This window comes from Aethalodelphis obliquidens, unplaced genomic scaffold, assembly GCF_003676395.1.
Source record: "Aethalodelphis obliquidens isolate GAN/ISIS:26980383/991018 unplaced genomic scaffold, ASM367639v1 scaffold36, whole genome shotgun sequence".
Classification (NCBI taxonomy): domain Eukaryota; kingdom Metazoa; phylum Chordata; class Mammalia; order Artiodactyla; family Delphinidae; genus Aethalodelphis; species Aethalodelphis obliquidens.
In genome coordinates this window covers 5,712,617-5,721,669 of record NW_020837980.1, presented here as the reverse complement: position 1 = coordinate 5,721,669, position 9,053 = coordinate 5,712,617, and the positions used below count along the sequence as shown (strand labels likewise).

Here is a 9,053-nt window from a genome sequence, read left to right as displayed (position 1 = left end):
AATATTGTTCAATCAATGGGAAAATGAGCAGACAGGAAAGGGTTTGGGGCAGAGGTTGGCAAACTTTTCCTCCAAAGGGCCAGATAGTAAATACTTGAGGCTTTGTGGTTATAACTGTTCAAATCTGCTGCTGTAGCATGAAAGCTGCCTAGATGATTACATGAACAAATGAGCGTGACTGTGTTCCAGTGAAACTTTATTTACAAAAACAGGCAGCGGGCCAGATCTGGCTTATGGGCTGTAGTTTGCCAGCCCTTTGGGTTGGGAAATAAATTTTGGCCTTGCTTTCCTGATTCTCATTATCCTTCCCTTGAGCAATCTCCCACGGCAGCAATTAATGCTACTCACACAGACCTGAAATAGTAATAACTTGAAAAGCAGTATATTACCTATTATTACTTGGCTCAGTCCTCATTAATTGTACAAAGTTTCCATATGTCTTTTAATATCTTAAGAGTGAATAACAATGTTAAGAATATATTTTGTACTTTCAACTGTGTAATTTCAGGGGTCTGGTTTTCATTCTTTTTTTCTGCAACAGCTGAAGACATATCTGTACTGCTGATTATGGCCAGAGGCATGTATGCTATAAAATGTTGACATTCCACTTACTGTACAGCCAAGAGTGTAACTGACACTCAGTTGAAATAGAAACCAATAGAAATTACCTACTAGACAAACAGTTTAGTCTTTGAAGTTATTCTAGTCTTATTTCTGTACAAAACTCTTCCCTAGCCCACAATTTTTACCACTCTTCCCAGTCAGTGTGGTATGCTGGTAATATTCTTCCGTTTTAAAATACAGTGTGCTTTGGGCCATGGTGTGTGAATGACAAACTATGAAATTTTAGTGCAAAATATAATAGCTTTTATTGCTGTATTAAAACAGAGAAGATCAGAAATTATATGTGTTTTGCTGCTGCGATGCATTGTAGTTAGACATGTAAGTAGTTCCTTACAGGTATACATTTGAGGTATTGCGAGTTCGGTTCCAGACCACTGCATTAAAGCAGATATTGAAAAAAAGGTGAGTCACAGGAATGTTTTGGTTTCCCAGTGCATGTAAGAGTCATGTTTATACTATGGTATAGTGTAGTAGACAATAGTCTGTCAAGTGTGCAATAGTATTATGTCTAAAAAAAAATGTACATACCTTCATTAAAAAACACTTTATTGCTAAAAAATGCTGTCATCTGAGCCTTCAGGGAGTCGTAATGTTTGTACTGGTGGAGGCTCTTGCCTCAGTGAGTTGCTGGTGGCTGCTGACTGATCAGGGTGGTGGGTGGTGAAGGCTGGGAGGCCGTGGCAGTTTCTGAAAATAAGACAACAATGACGTTTGCCACATCAATTGTCTCTTCCTTTCATAAGTGATTTCTCTGTAGCATGCAATGCTGTTTGATAGCATCCTACCCACAGTGAACTTTTTTGTTTGTTTTTGTTTTTGCGGTACACGGGCCTGTCACTGTTGTGGCCTCTCCCGTTGCGGAGCACAGGCTCCGGACGCGCAGGCTCAGCGGCCATGGCTCACGGGCCCAGCCGCTCCGCGGCATGTGGGATCTTCCCGGACCGGGGCACGAACCCGTGTCCCCTGCATCGGCAGGTGGACTCTCAACCACTGCACCACCAGGGAAGCCCCACAGTAGAACCTTTTTTTGAAACTGGAGTCAATTCTCCCAGACGCTGCCACCGCTTTGTCAACTCAGTTTATGTAATATTCTGAATTCTTTGTTGTCATTTCAACAACCTTCACAACATCTTCCCCAGGAGCAGATTCCATCTCAAGAAGCCACTTATTTGCTAAACCAAAAGAAACAACACCTCATCCCTTCAAGTTTTCTCATGAGATTGCAGCAATTCGGTCACATCTTCAGGCTCCACTCCTAACTCTGGTTCTCTTGCTGTTTCCACCACATCTGCAATTACATCCTCCACTGAAGTCTTGAATCCCTCAAAGTCATCCAGGAGGGTTGAAATCAAATTCTTCCAAACTCCTCTGAATGTTGATATTTTGATCTCTCTCCATGAATCACAAATGTTCTTAATGGCATCTTGAATGGTGAATATTTTCCAGAAGGTTTTCAATTTAATTTGCTCAGATCCACCAGAGGAATCACTATCTATGGCAGCTATAGCCTTGTGAAATGTATTTCTTAACTAATAAGACTTGAAAGTCAAAATGACTCCTTGATCCATGGGCTGCAGAATGGGTGCTGTGTTAGCAGACATGAAAACAACATTAATCTCATTAATGGTGTACATCATTGTACATCTCCATCGGAGTTCTTGGGTGACCAGGTGCACTGTCAGTGAACAGTAATATTTCGAAAGGAATCTTTTTTTCTGAGCAGTAGATCTCAAGAGTGAGCTTAGAATATTCAGTAAACTTATGCCATATGTAGATGTGCTGTCACAGACTTTGTTGTTTCATTGATAGAGCCCAGGCGGAGTTGATATTAGCATAATTCTGACAGACCCTAGGATTTTCAGAATGGTAGATGGACATTAGCTTCCACTTAAAGTCACCAACTGCTTTAGCACCTAAAAAAAGAGTCAGTCTGTTATTTGAAGCTTTGAAGCCAGACATTGACTTCTCTCTAGCTATGAAAGTTGTATATGGCATCTTTTTCTAATAGAAAGCTCTTTCATCTACATTGACAATCTGTTGTTTAGTGTAGCCACCTTCATGAATTATCTGAGCTAGGTCTTCTGGATAACTTGCTGCAGCTTCTACGTCAGCACTTGCTGCTTCTCCTTGCGCTGTTACGTTATAGAGAGGGCTTCTTTCCTTCAACCTCCGCTAACTTCAGACTGAAATTCTGCAGCTTCCTCACCTCTCTCAGCCTTCACAGAACTGAAGAGAGTTAGGGTCATGCTCTGGATGAGGCTTTGGCTTAAGGGAATGTTGTGGCTGGCTTGATCTTCTATCCAGACCACTGCCACTTTCTCCATATCAGCAGTAAGGCTGTTTCACTTTCTTATCATCATGTGTTCACTGGAGTAGCCCTTTTAATTTCCTTTAGGAAGTTTTCCTTTGCATTCGCAACTTGGCTAACTGTTTGGCACAAGAGGCCTAGCTTTCAGCCTACCTCCGCTTTCAACATGCCTTCCTCACTGAGCTCATTTCTAGCTTTTGATTTAAAGGGAGAGATGTGCAACTCTTCTTTTCATGCACACTTAGAGGTCACTGTAGGGTTATTAACTGGCCTGATTCCAATATCGTTGTGTCTCAGGAAATAGGGAGGCCCAACGAGAAGAGAGAGACGGGGAAAGGCCAGTCAGTGGAGCAATCGGAACACGCACAGCATTTATCTGTTAAGTTCTCCATCTTATACGGATGCTGTTCATGGTGCCCCACAGCAATTGCAGTAGTAACATCAGAGGTCACTGATCACAGATCACCATAACAAATATAACACTAATTAGAAAAGTTTTGAAATATTGCTAGAATTACCAAAATGTTACACAGAAACATGAAGTGAGCAAATGCCGTTGGAAAAATGGCGCTGATAGACTTGCTCGACACTGGGGTGCCACAAACCTTCAATTTGTAAAAAAAAAAATACAAAGCTACTGCTATCTGTGAAGCACGATAAAGTGAAGCAAATTAAAACAAGGTATGCCCATGTGTGACTGCCATTGATGTTAATTTAATACAAATGTTTTTTGTTTCACTTCTTCTGAACTTAGCCATATATCATCATTGTCAGTGCTAACACTTTTCTACTTTCCATTTAATTATTGTCATCATTTGACATGTATGGAAAAAGAATAAACCTGAACTGTACTCCCCACTTGTTGGGGTTCTCTTGCGCATGTGTCACCCCTTCTGTCTGTGCTCCGTGGCTGCAGTTCCCAATTAAAGTACCATGTACACGCCTGTTCCCCAGAACCCCACCCAGTGTGTCCTCCAGAGCAGTGCTTCTCCAACCATCTCTGGCGAAGGACTAGGTTTTTTGGGTTTTTTTGTTTTTTTTTTCTTATTCCAATCCATCATGGATTCTTTTTTGTAAAATTCAATTTTAAAATAATTGGGTTTGGCAGCAAAATTATCATGTAATTGGATATCACAGCAAGGTCAAGTTGCTATAAAATTTTCTGAATGCTTATTCTCAATTTCTATGCTTATCTCATAGTAGACCAATAACAGTTGGTGAACTAGCAGCAGTTCATAGGCCATGTTTGTTTTTTTTTCTTTTTTTTTTTTGTGGTACGCGGGCCTCTCACTGTTGTGGCCTCTCCCGTTGTGGAGCACAGGCTCTGGATGCGCAGACTCAGCGGCCATGGCTCATGGGCCCAGCCGCTCCGCGGCATGTGGGATCTTCCCGGACCGGGGCATGAACCCGTGTCCCCCTGCATCAGCAGGCGGACTCTCAACCACTGTGCCACCAGGGAAGCCCCATAGACCATGTTTTAAATAGCACCACTTCAGAGAAAGAAGTAATTTTCAGATGTTTTTGACCCAGTGTAAGATACACTTTCTTACATCGTGATGCAGTCCATATGCATGCATGTCCTTACAGACGCACACACACACACACATACACGCGTGCGTGCATGCACGAGTGCGCATTTGGGTGCTGAAACAACTGGAATGTCAGCTCCCTAAAGGCAGAGTGATTTGCCTTTTTTGCTTGTCTTTTCCACTGTTCTGCCTCCAGGACCTGGCACATGGTAGGCCTTCAGTCAGTATTTGTTGCAGGCAGGTATATACATAAAACCAAATGAAAAGTTTCACAAATAATACTTTTATTTCTTGTGAGATGTTCTGATGTCTTCTATTTTATTAAAATAAATGTTGATTATAGTCTACTAAACTTTTTCACTACCTTTTAATCTTAGGGGTTTATAACATACTCCTTTAGAGAGTGCTTATATATAGGCACCTTGCCCATTCCCTCCCTTTCAGAGCTTAGAGGAGCTGTTACCCAGCCCTGCCCTCCTTAGGGGTGCAGTTCTGGGTCTCACATATCCCAGAACTGCTTATCTCTTAGCCAACGAAGACTAGGTTGGTAGCCCTGGGTGGGAAAATAGGAGAGAGATGAGTCCTCAGGTTATAAGACCTAAAAAGAAGAGGTTAGAGTAGGTTAGAAAAATTAGAAGTTGAAACCTGCTCAGGCCCCCTGATGCTTCTGCATCATATCGGGAACTAAGTTTGCAAACTCATAGGAGTAATAACATCATTCCGGAGTAGCACAATGAATTTGGTTCACCAACCTCTTGAAGAGCATGAAAATTCATTTTATGAGATTGTAGCTAGCAAGGGTGATAGCAGTGATCAAATTTTATCTTAAAAGTTAAGGTGAGAAGATAGGTTTCTGGCCTGTGCAGCTAAGAGGACGCTCACACTATTTGCCAAAACAGGGAGTATAGGAGCAAGAATAGTTATGACATGACAGTGTGCATGTTTGAGGAGCTCCCGGGGCATATGCATTTGTGCTGCAAGCATTTGATGTCCACCACATGAGACACTGGGGATGCAGAGATCAGAAATACAGTCTCTATTATCAAGGAGCTCACAGTGCAGTCAAGGAGACAGATACTGTAAAATTAGGGGTCTCATGAAGTCATACTCAGGATGCTCTGGGAGGGCCCAAGGATACCTGAGCTGTCTTGAAAGTGTGTGGATGGATGGAAAGGATGCCTGAGCTGTCTTGAAAGTATGTGTCCCCGGGCTTAGAAGGGGTGGTGCAAGGAGAGAAGTGACAACACAGAGGTAAGAGAGCAGGGCGTGTTCAGAGAAGGGTATGCTGTGCAGTGTGAGAGGCAGGCAGGGGTGGGTGTCCTGGGGGTGGTGTATAATTGGGACTAGAAGCATATGAGATAGGTGGTCCTGGTCAAAGTTGGTGGTCCTGGTCAGGGCATAATAGCTGTTTGATAAATACCTGTTGAATTGAGTGAGAGGCATACTTGGGTTTTGGACTGAAATCTTACTTCTTGAGTGACCTTGGGCAAATCCATAATTTCGTGCAGTCATCATAATAGCTAATAATAGTAGGTAGAGGGAAATGGGCCATCCTTTCCATTTATCGCTAGATCTTCAGATTTACTGACATTTAATACACATCAGTTTTTCAAATAGCAGCAACATCCTTTTATTCAAGAAGTAAAAGATCTTGGCTTATTGTGATGAACTGTAAAAATCAACTCCCTTTGTCACAGCTGTGACAAAGCGAGAGAGAGGCATGGACATATATACACTACCAGACGTAAGGTAGATAGCTAGTGGGAAGCAGCCGCATAGCACAGGGAGATCAGCTCGGTGCTTTGTGACCACCTAGAGGGGTGGGATAGGGAGGGTGGGAGGGAGGGAGACACAAGAGGGAAGAGATACGGGAACATATGTATATGTATAACTGATTCACTTTGTTATAAAGCAGAAACTAACACACCATTGTAAAGCAATTATACTCCAATAAAGATGTTAAAAAAAAATCAACTCCCTTCTTGTTATCATTCCTACATAACAATAGCATAGAGCCAAAAGGTTCGTTTCCTTTTATTTTAGCCTATTTTCCTTGCTGCTTCATTTATTTGAATACTTAACCATCTTTTGTGGCTCTTCATTTTTGTGAGCAGAAGTAACTCTTTCTAATACACAGTCATTAACATGCCCTCTTTTATGCTCTGCCTTACATCCCTCTGTGAGAGGCTCTTCCATTTTCTGAGCATATGTTTGTGTTTATGCAGGTGGTTAAAATAACAAGTACTTTCTTATTTGGTTTGTAAATATTTGTGAGCCCTTGGTATGCTTGAGGTTATGATAAAAAAATAAAATATTTAAGCCAATTATATCAGGGTCAAGGGTGTTTGCAAATCCTATTGTCTGAAGATATGGATGAAAAAGTTTAAATATTTTATTATGGGAAATCTCAAATATATAAAAATGTAGACAGAATAGTATAGTGTTACCCTATGTACTTATCACTCATCTCAACAGTTATCAAATCATGGCTAATCTTGTTTCATCTATATCTTTACTCTTATTCCCTTCTCCTTTATTATTTTAAAGCAAATTCCAGGTGTCATACTGTTTCATCCATTAATATTTTGCTCCTCTCTATTATTACATAAACATTAAAATAATTCCTTAATATTGTCAAATACATGGTGTTCAAATTTCCAGTTATAGCATCAATATTATACTTATTTTTACAGCTTGACAAACTTTTTACATGTGTGTTGTGACATTAGATGTCACCCCTGCTGCCAACATCCCCACTCTTTTCAACACTTCCCCTGCCCCCTCGACCCCGATGTCTTACCATGTTGCCCTTTTCAGGTGATTCTGAATTAATTTTCTAGGGATGTTAGAGAAGACTGCAGGTGAAAGGATTTGGACTAATACAGTGTGGAGGAGGAAATACGTGATGACAGATACATAGCAGAGAACCAGAAAGTGAGGAGGATTGCATAAGAATATTAAAAAGTTCCAGACATAATGACTGAGTAGTTGAAGTTTAAAGGGAGAGATTTTTTTTCAGGTTAAAACCTGAATTGCTTCTTCAGAGCTGTTATTTTTAGATCAAAAGTAGAAGCAGGAGCTGGGGAGAGGAGCTGTGCCCTTGTTTCCCTTGGTAGGCAGTGCGCGACTCCTCTGGGTGGGGCTCGCTGTCCGGAGAGGAAAGAGGGCCTCTTGTGCTCTAGCGCAGTGACCGAGTGCGCGTCAGAGTCCCGTGGCAGCTCGTACAAACCCTGCCTCTAGACTTTCTGACTCAGGAGATCTTGGCCCAGGGATTTACATCCGAGCCAGCTCACAGGGGATGCTGAGGCTGCGGCAGATCAGGCCCCACACCTTGAGCACCACTCCACAGTCCTTCCTACTCCAGTTTTCAAGACATTGCTTTGCTAAGATTGTATCGCTGCCTACATGGGAAATCATCTCGTAATGATTGACATCCCTAGTGAGCATCTTGGGGGAAAAAATTGGTGAGAGATCTGTGGGTAATTTATATGAAACTGTTTTGTTTTCATAATGACCAAGTAATAACTTGATGCTCCACCAGCCTAGCTGAACATGTGTAAACATTCTTTCACTGAAGGGATTTCTCCTTTTAAGCGTCTTAGTATCCATCTCTAAGCATGGAATTCGAAGTTCTCTTTCAAACTTAAAACATTTTACGTAAGGAAAGCTGAGAAAGTTAGGACAAATGTCATTCTCACCAAAGTTTAGAAACAGACTTTCTAATTTTCTTACAACCTTCCTTCCTTCCTTCCTCCCTCCGTCCCTCCCTTCCTTCCTTCTTTCCCTCCTTTCCTTCCCTTCCTTCCAGAGAGACTGGGCAGCAGGCCTGACCTGAAACATCAGTTAGTCAGCAACCCTGTAAAAAGTATGGTTTTCTGCCAGTGCTTCAGCCACCACACCCATTGCTGAAACATTCCCTGGTATTTTACCTTATTCAAATCTGCTCTAAATGGATCCTGGCCAAGCTTGAAATATATTCAAAATATGCTTTTACATTTTTTTTTAAAACCCATACTATAAAATATGAATGTTACCTCCAGGAGACTGCTTTTCCAAGGCTTTTCTTAACTTCTTTTTCTTAAACCATCCGAATAGGAAACCACTAAACTGAGGACTCTTGCAAGCAGAGCTGATCTCTGAAACAAATCAGGGGTTTCTCCAGTTTGAACTACAACCTTGCAAACCCCATTCCTTTGTTGTTGTTGGTAGTTGTATTTTCTGGTGCCTTTCCCTTCAGCAAGCCATTGTAGCTATTTACAATCCAGAAACAAATCTGGTATCGTGTGAGAATTCTCGGATGATAAAGTTTTTACCTTCTAAATGGTTTTGACCACCTAAAAGATGAAATTGTAATCAATAGCTTTCTGGGTAAGCAAAGAATTAGAACAAAAGAAACTGGTTATTCTGAGTTTTATTTTGGGTCTTAGGTGAATATAATTGGATTATTCATTATCCTTTATTCATGATATATTATCATTATAAGGCCATGCATAGCCTACTTAGATTCATCCACTTTTTTATTTGGTTCCTTTAAAAATATTGTTTTATTTCTAACAACCATTTTCAATCCTAATTTTTAAAATTTGAGGTGA

General features: G+C 41.1%; 1 protein-coding gene across 8 annotated transcripts in view; it reads left to right on the top strand.

Annotated features, from left to right (window-relative positions):
- Positions 1 to 9,053, top strand: part of PPFIBP1 (PPFIB scaffold protein 1) — a 178,026-nt gene that overhangs the window by 95,675 nt on the left and 73,298 nt on the right. The window lies entirely within an intron of this gene.